This window comes from Oryzias latipes, chromosome 1 (genome assembly GCF_053564925.1).
Source record: "Oryzias latipes strain Hd-rR chromosome 1, Olatipes_Hd-rR_3.1".
NCBI lineage: Eukaryota > Metazoa > Chordata > Actinopteri > Beloniformes > Adrianichthyidae > Oryzias > Oryzias latipes.
Genome location: NC_136237.1, coordinates 10,705,677 through 10,718,406, shown reverse-complemented (window position 1 = coordinate 10,718,406; position 12,730 = coordinate 10,705,677). Strand labels below are relative to the sequence as shown.

General features: G+C 40.6%; 1 protein-coding gene across 2 annotated transcripts in view; it reads left to right on the top strand.

Moving 5' to 3' along the window:
• pkd1a (polycystic kidney disease 1a) overlaps nt 1-12,730 on the top strand; it is a 209,346-nt gene that overhangs the window by 113,372 nt on the left and 83,244 nt on the right.

The window sequence follows — 12,730 nt, the reverse complement described above, 5'->3', positions numbered from 1 at the left end:
TTCAGTTTCAGGCATTAATGCATGCATTCAATTTTCACTGTATTGTATTGAAATGCATGGGAGTTATAACAGTGCGCCACTTTGCTAGCTTGCCACGCGCACGCCGTTCAAAATCTACAACTTCTAATTCCAACATTTTTTCCACAGTAGCTTGCCATTGATGCCCAAAAAGTTTCGAGACGATTGATGAAAATTCCAACGACAAGTTTACGTTTGAATCCGGTGGTAAAGGTGTTTTTTATAGAAAATTCAAGATGGCCGCCTTTTCCCGAGGTCAAAGGTCGACGAAACTCCAAAGGTGATTGTAGACTTACGCTAGGGACATGCGAGTCAAATTTCGTGAAAATCGCTCGAAAAAAAGTTCATTTTTCCATATCGTGTAAAAACGCGAAAAACTCAAAATGGCAGATTTTGGCACAAAATGGCCGCCAAACCGTAGGTCGTGTGGCCATCACGTAATGATTTCAAAACTTTCTTTGGATATACCCGACAAAGTTATCTGGGTTTCGTTAGCCGATTCTTAAAAATAAAATCCGAAAAAAATTTTTTTTGCCGAGTCAGCACTTTTTTTTGCGACGGTTTTTTGTTTACCACGGCCACATTCCTTTATCGATTTTGTCGTATGTGACATCGTTTTGTTCAGTGTGGGCCAGGGTATCGCATATTTCAGTTTCAGGCTATTCCAATAAAATATGTGCGAGCTAGCTAAAATGGCGACGGTTGCGAATTCGCCACGCGCACGCGTTTCAAATTCTACAACTTCTAATTCCAACATTTTGTCCACAGTAGCTTGCCATTGATGCCTGAGAAGTTTCAAAAAGATCGATAAAAATCCCTAGGACGAGTTTTCGTTTGTATCCGTTACTAAAGGTGCTTTTTTATGAAAATTCAAGATGGCCGCCCCTTCCCAAGGTCAAAAGTCAACAAAACTTCTTTGGTAGTTGTAGAATCGTGTTTGTGGCATGTGTATGAAATTTCGTGAAAATCGCTTTAACAAAAGTGTAGTTTTCCCATATCGTCAAAAAACACGAAAATCGCCATTTTTCTGAGTTCGCCACAAAATGGCCGCCAAGCCGTAGGTCGTGTGGGCATCCCATAATGATTTCATAACTTCTTTGGGATATCTCCAACACGCGTGTTTTGGTTTCGTAACTGTATTTCAAAATTTTTTTTTTTGGCCCCATAAGCGATTTTCGGCCCATTCATTTTTTTTACGGGATCGCTCGCCGTGATGTCATCGACTTCGGGGGGGTGGCGTTCTCTTTGCCAAAAATTCATTTTCAATTTATCCCAGGTGTGTGCCAATTTTGGTGAGTTTTCGGGTATGTGGCGGGGGTCAAAATTAAGCTCAAAGACGCCGTTATAGGACAAGAAGAATAATAATAATTAAAGCCGCAAGCGGCGTTGTATGGCCCGCAGACGCAACCCGCCTTCCACGCCCAATTCTACGCACCACCGCCCTCACCGCCCTCACCGCCCTCACCGCCCACTTTTGATGAAGGCTAGTCAAAACTGCATATGCTAATTATGCTAACTATGCTAGCTATGCTAATGTGGCTAAAAGTGCTAGCATAGCGATCAGCATCAACTGACTCAGAAAAACACATTACCTAAAATGCTACTTATGCTAACTATGCTAGCTATGCTAATGTGGCTAATAGTGCTAGCATAGCGATCAGCATCATCAACTGACTCAGAAAAACACATTACCTAAAATGCTAATTATGCTAATTATGCTAACTATGCTAATGTGGCTAAAAGTGCTAGCATTGCGATCAGCATCATCAACTGACTCAGAAAAACACATTACCTAAAATGCTAATTATGCTAACTATGCTAGCTATGCTAATGTGGCTAAAAGTGCTAGCATAGCGATCAGCATCATCAACTTACTCAGAAAAACACATTACCTAAAATGCTAATTATGCTAACTATGCTAGCTATGCTAATGTGGCTAAAAGTGCTAGCATAGCGATCAGCATTATCAACTGACTCAGAAAAACACATTCCTCCATTGGTGAGAGCTATGTCATAATTTGATAAAAAAAACACTTTTTCCAAAATGGCGGCTTTTCTGTTGATTTTATCTCCATAGCAAGCATTTTGTGTTTTGGTCCCCTCGAGAGGACGAACAGATTGACGTCAGTTTCGGACAAATCGGTGAAAGTAAAATTTTTGTTGTCTTTAGCAACAGTGGTTTCATGGTAACCACGCCCACATTCCTTATATGTCCATATCCAGTGTTTTTCAATGTATTCAGTTTCAGGCATTAATGCATGCATTCAATTTTCACTGTATTGTATTGAAATGCATGGGAGTTATAACAGTGCGCCACTTTGCTAGCTTGCCACGCGCACGCCGTTCAAAATCTACAACTTCTAATTCCAACATTTTCTCTACAGTAGCTTGCCATTGATGCCCAAAAAGTTTCGAGACGATCGATAAAAATTCCAACGACAAGTTTACGTTTGAATCCAATGGCAAAGGTGTTTTTTATAGAAAATTCAAGATGGCCGCCTTTTCCCGAGGTCAAAGTCCGACGAAACTCCAGAGGTAATTGTAGACTTATGCTACGGACATGCGAGTCAAATTTCGTGAAAATCGCTCAAAAAAAAGTTCCTTTTTCCATATTGTGTAAAAACGCGAAAATCTCAAAATGGCAGATTTTGGCACAAAATGTCCGCCAAACCGTAGGTCGTGTCGCCATCACGTAATGATTTCAAAACTTTGTTTGGATATACCCGACAAAGTTATCTGGGTTTCGTTAGCCAATTCTTAAAAAAAAAATCAGAATTTTTTTTTTTTAGCCGAGTCAGCACTTTTTTTTGCGATCGTTTTTTGATTACCACGGCCACATTCCTTTATCGATTTTGTCGTATGTGACATCATTTTGTTCAGTGTGGGCCAGGGAATCGCATATTTCAGTTTCAGGCTATTCCGATATAATATGAGCGAGCTAGCTAAAATGGCGACGGTTGCGAATTCGCCACGCGCACGCGTTTCAAATTCTACAACTTCTAATTCCAACATTTTGTCCACAGTAGCTTGCCATTGATGCCCGAGTAGTTTCAAAAAGATCGATAAAAATCCCTAGGACGAGTTTTCGTTTGTATCCGTTACTAAAGGTGCTTTTTTATGAAAATTCAAGATGGCCGCCCCTTCCCAAGGTCAAAGGTCAACAAAACTTCTTTGGCAGTTGTAGAATCGTGTTAGTGGCACGTGTATGCAATTTCGTGAAAATCGCTTGAACAAAAGTGTTGTTTTCCCATAATGTGAAAAAACACGAAAATCGCCATTTCTCTGAGTTTGCCACAAAATGGCCGCCAAGCCGTAGGTCGTGTGGCCATCCCATAATGATTTCAAAACTTCTTTAGGATATCTCCAACACCCGTGTTTTGGTTTCGTAACTGTATCTTGAAAAAAAAAAAATCGGCTCCATTTGAGATTTCGGCCCCATTCATTTTTTTTACGGTTTTGCCGACTGTGAGGTCATCGGGTTTGGGGGGGGGGCGTTCACTTCGCCGAAAATTCATTTTGAATTTATCCTAGGTGTGTGCCAATTTTGGTGAGTTTTCGAGTATGTGGCGGGGGTCAAATTTGAGCTCAAAGACGCAGTAAGAAAGAAGAAACGTAATAATAATAATAAAAATGAAACAAAGCAGAAACAATATAGAAGTTTTTGCGGTTAGGATTTCCTATGTATTTCAATGCGGCCTGTCTTTTACTATAGGCTGGGCAGGTCTTTTTGGCTTTAAACCCTTCTTTTGAGGGCTTTTTGGGGCTTTTTCGTGTTATTGTCGTCATTTTTGCGATTACAAATTTGACGTTTTTGCGTTGGTGTTGTGCGTGTGTGTGTGTATTTTTGTTGTGTTACACAATTGTCGTGTCGTTTTGTGCTTTGGGCGACTTTTGACCCCATTTTTTGGCGTTTTGACGCGTTTTTTTTGACGTTTTGGACTTTTTGAGTGTTCGACCCTCGTACCAGTTACAATATGGTCCTTGCACTCTGTGAGTGCTGCGGGCCATAAAAATAATAATGAAACGAAGCAGAAACAATATAGAAGTTTTTGCGGTTAGGATTTCCCATGTATTTCAATGAGGCCTGTCTTTTACTATAGGCTGGGCATGTCTTTTTGGCTTTAAACCCGTTCTTTGAGGGCTTTTTGGGGCTTTTTTGTGTTTTTGTCGTCATTTTTGCGACTACAAATTTGTCGTTTGTGTGGTGGTGTTGTGCGTGTGTGTGTGTATTTTTGTTGCGTTACACAATTGTCGTCTCGTTGTCTGCTTTGGGCGACTTTTGACCCCATTTTTTGGCTTTTGACGCGTTTTTTTGACGTTTTGGACTTTTTGAGTGTTCGACCCTCGTACCAGTTACAATATGGTCCTTGCAGTCTATGACTGCTGCGGGCCATAATAATGAAACAAAGCAGAAACAATATAGAAGTTTTTGCAGTCAGGTGGCCTATGTATTTCAATGCGGCCTGTCTTTTACTATAGGCTGGGCATGTCTTTTTGGCTTTAAACCCTTCTTTTGAGGGCTTTTTTGGGCTTTTTCGTGTTTTTGTCGTCGTTTTTGCGACTACAATTTTTACGTTTTGCGTTGGTGTTGTGCGTGTGTGTGTGTATTTTTGTTGCGTTACACAATTGTCGTCTCGTTTTGTGCTTTGGGCGACTTTTGACCCCATTTTTTGGCGTTTTGACGCGTTTTTTCGACGTTTTGGACCTTTTTGAGTGTTCGACCCTCAAAGCAGTTACAATATGGTCCTTGCAGTCTATGACTGCTGCGGGCCATAATAAAAAAACGAAGCAGAAACAATATAGAAGTTTTTGCAGTCAGGTGGCCTATGTATTTTAATGCGGCCTGTCTTTTACTATAGGCTGGGCATGTCTTTTTGGCTTTAAACCCGTTCTTTGACGGCTTTTTGGGGCTTTTTTGTGTTTTTGTCGTCATTTTTGCGACTACAAATTTGTCGTTTGTGCGGGGGTGTTGTGCGTGTGTGTGTCTATTTTTGTTGCGTTACACAATTGTCGTCTTGTTGTGTGCTTTGGGCGACTTTTGACCCCATTTTTTGGCGTTTTGACGCGTTTTTTTGACGTTTTGGACCTTTTTGAGTGTTCGACCCTCGTAGCAGTTACAATATGGTCCTTGCAGTCTATGACTGCTGCGGGCCATAATAATGAAACGAAGCAGAAACAATATAGAAGTTTTTGCAGTCAGGTGGCCTATGTATTTCAATGCGGCCTGTCTTTTACTATAGGCTGGGCAGGTCTTTTTGGCTTTAAACCCGTTCTTTGAGGGCTTTTTGGGGCTTTTTTGTGTTTTTGTCATAATTTTTGCGACTACAAATTTGTCGTTTGTGTGGGGGTGTTGTGCGTGTGTGTGTGTATTTTTGTTGCGTTACACAATTGTCGTCTCGTTGTGTGCTTTGGGCGACTTTTGACCCCATTTTTTGGCGTTTTGACGCGTTTTTTTGACGTTTTGGACTTTTTGAGTGTTCGACCCTCGTACCAGTTACAATATGGTCCTTGCAGTCTATGACTGCTGCGGGCCATAATTAAAGCCGCAAGCGGCGTTGTATGGCCCGCAGACGCAACCCGCCTTCCACGCCCAATTCTACGCAACACCGTGGCCCTCTCCGCCCTCACCGCCCACGAATTAAAAGCTAGTCAAGGCTGGATTTGCTAATAATGCTAACTATGCTAACTATGCTAATGTGGCTAAAAGTGCTAACATAGCGATCAGCATCATCAACTGACTAAGAAAAACACATTACCTAAAATGCTAATTATGCTAACTATGCTAGCTATGCTAATGTGGCTAAAAGTGCTAGCATAGCGATCAGCATCATCAACTGACTCAGAAAAATACATTACCTAAAATGCTAATTATGCTAACTATGCTAACTATGCTAATGTGGCTGAAAGTGCTAGCATAGCGATCAGCATCATCAACTGACTCAGAAAAACACATTACCTAAAATGCTAATTATGCTAACTATGCTAGTTATGCTAACATAGCTAAAAGTGCTAGCATAGCGATCAGCATCATCAACTGACTCAGAAAAACACATTCCTCCATTGGTGAGAGTTCTATGTCATAAGTTGCTAAAAAACCCACTTTTTCCAAAATGGCGGCTTTTTTGTGGATTTTATCTCCATAGCAACCATTTTATGTTTTGGTCCCCTCGGGAGGACGAACAGATTGACGTCAGTTTCGGACAAATCGGTAAAAGTAAACTTTTTGTCGTCCTTAGCAACAGTGGTTTTATGCTAACCACGCCCACATTCCTTATATGTCCATATCCAGTGTTTTTCAATGTATTCAGTTTCAGGCATTAATGCATGCATTCAATTTTCACTGTATTGTATTGAAATGCATGGGAGTTATAACAGTGCGCCACTTTGCTAGCTTGCCACGCGCACGCCGTTCAAAATCTACAACTTCTAATTCCAACATTTTTTACACAGTAGCTTGCCATTGATGCCCAAAAAGTTTTGAGACGATCGATGAAAATTCCAACGACAAGTTTACGTTTGAATCTGGTGGTTAATGTGTTTTTTATAGAAAATTTAAGATGGCCGCCTTTTCCCGAGGTCAAGGGTCGACGAAACTCCAAAGGTGATTGTAGACTTACGCTAGGGACATGCGAGTCAAATTTCGTGAAAATCGCTCGAAAAAAAGTTCATTTTTCCATATTGTGTAAAAACGCGAAAAACTCAAAATGGCAGATTTTGGCACAAAATGGCCGCCAAACCGTAGGTCGTGTCGCCATCACGTAATGATTTCAAAACTTTCTTTGGATATACCCGACAAAGTTATCTGGGTTTCGTTAGCCGATTCTTAAAAATAAAATCCGAAAAAAAATTTTTTTGCCGAGTCAGCACTTTTTTTTGCGACGGTTTTTTGTTTACCACGGCCACATTCCTTTATCGATTTTGTCGTATCTGACATCGTTTTGTTCAGTGTGGGCCAGGGAATCGTATATTTCATTTTCACGACATTCCGATAAAATATGTGCGAGCTAGCTTAAATGGCGACGGTTCCGAATTCGCCACGCGCACGCGTTTCAAATTCTACAACTTCTAATTCCAACATTTTGTCCACAGTAGCTTGCCATTGATGCCCGAGAAGTTTCAAAAAGCTCGGAAAAAATCCCTAGGACGAGTTTTCGTTTGTATCCGTTACTAAAAGTGCTTTTTTATGAAAATTCAAGATGGCCGCCCCTTGCCAAGGTCAAAGGTCAACGAAACTTCTTTGGTTATTGTAGAATCCTGCTAGTGGCATGTGTGTCCGATTTCGTGAAAATCGCTTGAACAAAAGTGTTGTTTTACCATATTGTCAAAAAACACAAAAATCGCCATTTCTCAGAGTTCGCCACAAAATGGCTGCCAAGCCGTAGGTCGTGTGGCCATCCCATAATGATTTCAAAACTTCTTGGGGATATCTCCAACACGCGTGTTTTGGTTTCGTAACTGTATTCCGAAATATTTTTTTTTGGCCCCATAAGCGATTTTCGGCCCATTCATTTTTTTGACGGGAACGCTCGCTGTGATGTCATCATCGTGGGGGGGGTGACGTTCTCTTTGCTGAAAATTCATTTTCAATTTATCCTAGGTCTGTGCCAATTTTGGTGAGTTTTCGGGTATGTGGCGGGGGTCAAATTCGAGCTCAAAGTGGAAGAAAGAAAGTAGAAGAAAAATTAAAGCCGCAAGCGGCGTTGTATGGCCCGCAGACGCAACCCGCCTCCACGCCCAACTCTACGCACCACCGCTGACCTCACCGCCCTCATAGCCCGCAAATTAAAAGCTAGTCAAGGCTGGATTTGCTAATTATGCTAACAATGCTAACTATGCTAGTGTGGCTAAAAGTGCTAGCATTGCGATCAGCATCATCAACTAACTCAGAAAAACACATTATTTAAAATGCTAATTATGCTAACTATGCTAGCTACGCTAATGTGGCTTAAAGTGCTAGCATTGCGATCAGCATCATCAATGGACTCATATAAATACATTACCTAAAATGCTAATTATGCTAACTATGCTAGTTATGCTAATGTGGCTAAAAGTGCTAGCATAGCGATCAGCATCATCAACTGACTCAGAAAAACACATTACCTAAAATGCTAATTATGCTAACTATGCTAGTTATGCTAACATAGCTAAAAGTGCTAGCATAGCGATCAGCGTCATCAACTGACTCACAAAAACATATTACCTAAAATGCTAATTATGCAAACAATGCTAGCTATGCTAATGTGGCTAAAAGTGCTAGCATAGCGATCAGCATCATTAACTGACTCAGAAAAACACATTACCTAAAATGCTAAATATGCTAACTATGCTAGTTATGCTAACATAGCTAAAAGTGCTAGCATAGCGATCAGCATCATCAACTGACTCAGAAAAACACATTACCTAAAATGCTAATTATGCTAACTATGCTAGCTATGCTAACATAGCTAAAAGTGCTAGCATAGCGATCCGCATCATCAACTGACTCAGAAAATCACATTCCTCCATTGGTAAGAGTTATATGTCATAAGTTGCTAAAAAACCCACTTTTTCCAAAATGGCGGCTTTTCTGTTGATTTTATCTCCATAGCAACCATTTTATGTTTTGGTCCCCTCGGGAGGATGAACAGATTGACGTCAGTTTCGGACAAATCGGTAAAAGTAAACTTTTTGTCGTCCTTAGCAACAGTGGTTTTATGCTAACCACGCCCACATTCCTTATATGTCCATATCCAGTGTTTTTCAATGTATTCAGTTTCAGGCATGAATGCATGCATTCAATTTTCACTGTATTGTATTGAAATGCATGGGAGTTATAACACTGCGCCACTTTGCTAGCTCGCCACGCGCACGCCGTTCAAAATCTACAACTTCTAATTCCAACATTTTTTCAACAGTAGCTTGCCATTGATGGCCAAAAAGTTTCGCAACGATCGATAAAAATTCCAACGACAAGTTTACGTTTGAATCCAATGGCAAAGGAGTTTTTTATAGAAAATTCAAGATGGCCGCCTTTTCCCGAGGTCAAAAGTCGACGAAACTCCAGAGGTAATTGTAGACTTATGGTATGGACATGCGAGTCAAATTTCGTGAAAATCGCTCGAAAAAAAGTTCATTTTTCCATATTGTGTAAAAACGCGAAAAACGCAAAATGGCAGATTTTGGCACAAAATGGCCGCCAAACCGTAGGTCGTGTCGCCATCACGTAATGATTTTAAAACTTTGTTTGGATATACCCGACAAAGTTCTCTGGCTTTCGCTAGCTGATTCTTAAAAAAAAAATCCGAAATTTTTTTTTTTTTAGCCGAGTCAGCACTTTTTTTTGCGATCGTTTTTTGCTTACCACGGCCACATTCCTTTATCGATTTTGTCGTATGTGACATCGTTTTGTTCAGTGTGGGCCAGGGTATCGCATATTTCAGTTTCAGGCTATTCCGATAAAATATGTGCGAGCTAGCTAAAATGGCGACGGTTGCGAATTCGCCACGCGCACGCGTTTCAAATTCTACAACTTCTAATTCCAACATTTTGTCCACAGTAGCTTGCCATTGATGCCCGAGAAGTTTCAAAAAGATCGATAAAAATCCCTAGGACGAGTTTTCGTTTGTATCCGTTACTAAAGGTGCTTTTTTTTGAAAATTCAAGATGGCCGCCCCTTCCCAAGGTCAAAGGTCAACAAAACTTCTTTGGTAGTTGTAAAATCGTGTTTGTGGCATGTGTATGCAATTTCGTGAAAATCGCTTAAACAAAAGTGTCGTTTTTCCATATTGTCAAAAAACACGAAAATCACCATTCCATAGAGTTCGTCACAAAATGGCCGCCAAGCCGTAGGTCGTGTGGCCATCCCATAATGATTTCATAACTTCTTTGGGATATCTCCAACACGCGTGTTTTGGTTTCATAACTGTATTTCGAAATATTTTTTTTTGGCCCCATAAGCGATTTTCGGCCCATTCATTTTTTTTACGGGAACGCTCGCTGTGATGTCATCGACTTCGGGGGGGTGGCGTTTTCTTTGCCGAAAATTCATTTTCAATTTATCCTAGGTGTGTGCCAATTTTGGTGAGTTTTCGGGTATGTAGCGGGGGTCAAATTTGCGATCTACGGATCCGTTAGAAACGGGAAGAATAATAATAATAATAATAATTAAAGCCGCAAGCGGCGTTGTATGGCCCGCAGACGCAACCCGCCTTCCACGCCCAACTCTACGCACTACCGCGGCCCTCTCCGCCCTCACCGCCCACAAATTAAAAGCTAATCAAGGCTGGATTTGCTCATAATGCTAACTATGCTAACTATGCTAATGTGACTAAAAGTCCTAGCATAGCGATCAGCATAATCAACTCTCTCAGAAAAACACATTTCCTCAAATGCTAATTATGCTAACTATGCTAGCTATGCTAATGTGCCTAAATGAGCTAGCATTGCGATGACCATCATCAATTGACTCAAAAAAACACATTTCCTAAAATGCTAATTATGCTAACTATGCTAGCTATGCTAATGTGGCTAAAAGTGCTAGCATAGCGATCAGCATCATCAACTGACTCAGAAAAGCACATTACCTAAAATGCTAATTATGCTAACTATGCTAACTATGCTAATGTGGCTAAAAGTGCTAGCATAGCAATCAGCATCTTCAACTGACTCAGAAAAACACATTACCTAAAATGCTAATTATGCTAACTATGCTAGCTATGCTAACATAGCTAAAAGTGCTAGCATAGCGATCAGCATCAGCAAAATTTTTTTTGACGAGTCAGCACTTTTTTTTGCGATCGTTTTTTGTTTACCACGGCCACATTCCTTTATCGATTTTGTCGTATGTGACATCGTTTTGTTCAGTGTGGGCCAGGGTATCGCATATTTCAGTTTCAGGCTATTCCAATAAAATATGTGCGAGCTAGCTAAAATGGCGACGGTTGCGAATTCGCCACGCGCACGCGTTTCAAATTCTACAACTTCTAATTCCAACATTTTGTCCACAGTAGCTTGCCATTGATGCCTGAGAAGTTTCAAAAAGATCGATAAAAATCCCTAGGACGAGTTTTCGTTTGTATCCGTTACTAAAGGTGCTTTTTTATGAAAATTCAAGATGGCCGCCCCTTCCCAAGGTCAAAAGTCAACAAAACTTCTTTGGTAGTTGTAGAATCGTGTTTGTGGCATGTGTATGAAATTTCGTGAAAATCGCTTTAACAAAAGTGTAGTTTTCCCATATCGTCAAAAAACACGAAAATCGCCATTTCTCTGAGTTCGCCACAAAATGGCCGCCAAGCCGTAGGTCGTGTGGGCATCCCATAATGATTTCATAACTTCTTTGGGATATCTCCAACACGCGTGTTTTGGTTTCGTAACTGTATTTCAAAATTTTTTTTTTTGGCCCCATAAGCGATTTTCGGCCCATTCATTTTTTTTACGGGATCGCTCGCCGTGATGTCATCGACTTCGGGGGGGTGGCGTTCTCTTTGCCAAAAATTCATTTTCAATTTATCCCAGGTGTGTGCCAATTTTGGTGAGTTTTCGGGTATGTGGCGGGGGTCAAAATTAAGCTCAAAGACGCCGTTATAGGACAAGAAGAATAATAATAATTAAAGCCGCAAGCGGCGTTGTATGGCCCGCAGACGCAACCCGCCTTCCACGCCCAACTCTACGCACCACCGCCCTCACCGCCCTCACCGCCCACTTTTTATAATGGCAAGTCAAAACTGCATATGCTAATTATGCTAACTATGCTAGCTATGCTAATGTGGCTACAAGTGCAAGCATAGCGATCAGCATCATCAACTGACTCAGAAAAACACATTACCTGAAATGCTAATTATGCCAACTATGCTTGCTATGCTAACATAGCTAAAAGTGCTAGCATAGCGATCAGCATCATCAACTGACTCAGAAAAACACATTACCTAAAATGCTAATTATGCTAACTATGCTAGCTATGCCAATGTGGCTAAAAGTGCTAGCATAGCGATCAGCATCATTAACTGACTCAGAAAAACACATTACCTAAAATGCTAATTATGCTAACTATGCTAGCTATGCTAACATAGCTAAAAGTGCTAGCATAGCGATCAGCATCATTAACTGACTCAGAAAAACACATTACCTAAAATGCTAATTATGCTAACTATGCTAGCTATGCTAACATAGCTAAAAGTGCTAGCATAGCGATCAGCATCATCAACTGACTCAGAAAAACACATTACCTATAATGCTAATTATGCTAACAATGCTAACTATGCTAACATAGCTAAAAGTGCTAGCATAGCGATCAGCATCATCAACTGACTCAGAAAAACACATTACCTAAAATGATAATTATGCTAACTATGCTAGCTATGCTAACATAGCTAAAAGTGCTAGCATAGCGATCACCATCATTAACTGACTCAGAAAAACACATTACCTAAAATGCTAATTATGCTAACTATGCTAGCTATGCTAACATAGCTAAAAGTGCTAGCATAGCGATCAGCATCATCAACTGACTCAGAAAAACACATTCCTCCATTGGTGAGGGCTATATGCCATAAGTTGATAAAAAACCCAATTTTTCCAAAATGGCGGCTTTTTTGTTTATTTTATCTCCATAGCAACCATATTATGTTTTGGTCCCCTTGAGAAGACGAACAGATGGACGTCAGTTACGGACAAATCGGTAAAAGTAAACTTTTTGTCGTCCTTAGCAACAGTGGTTTTATGCTAACCACGCCCA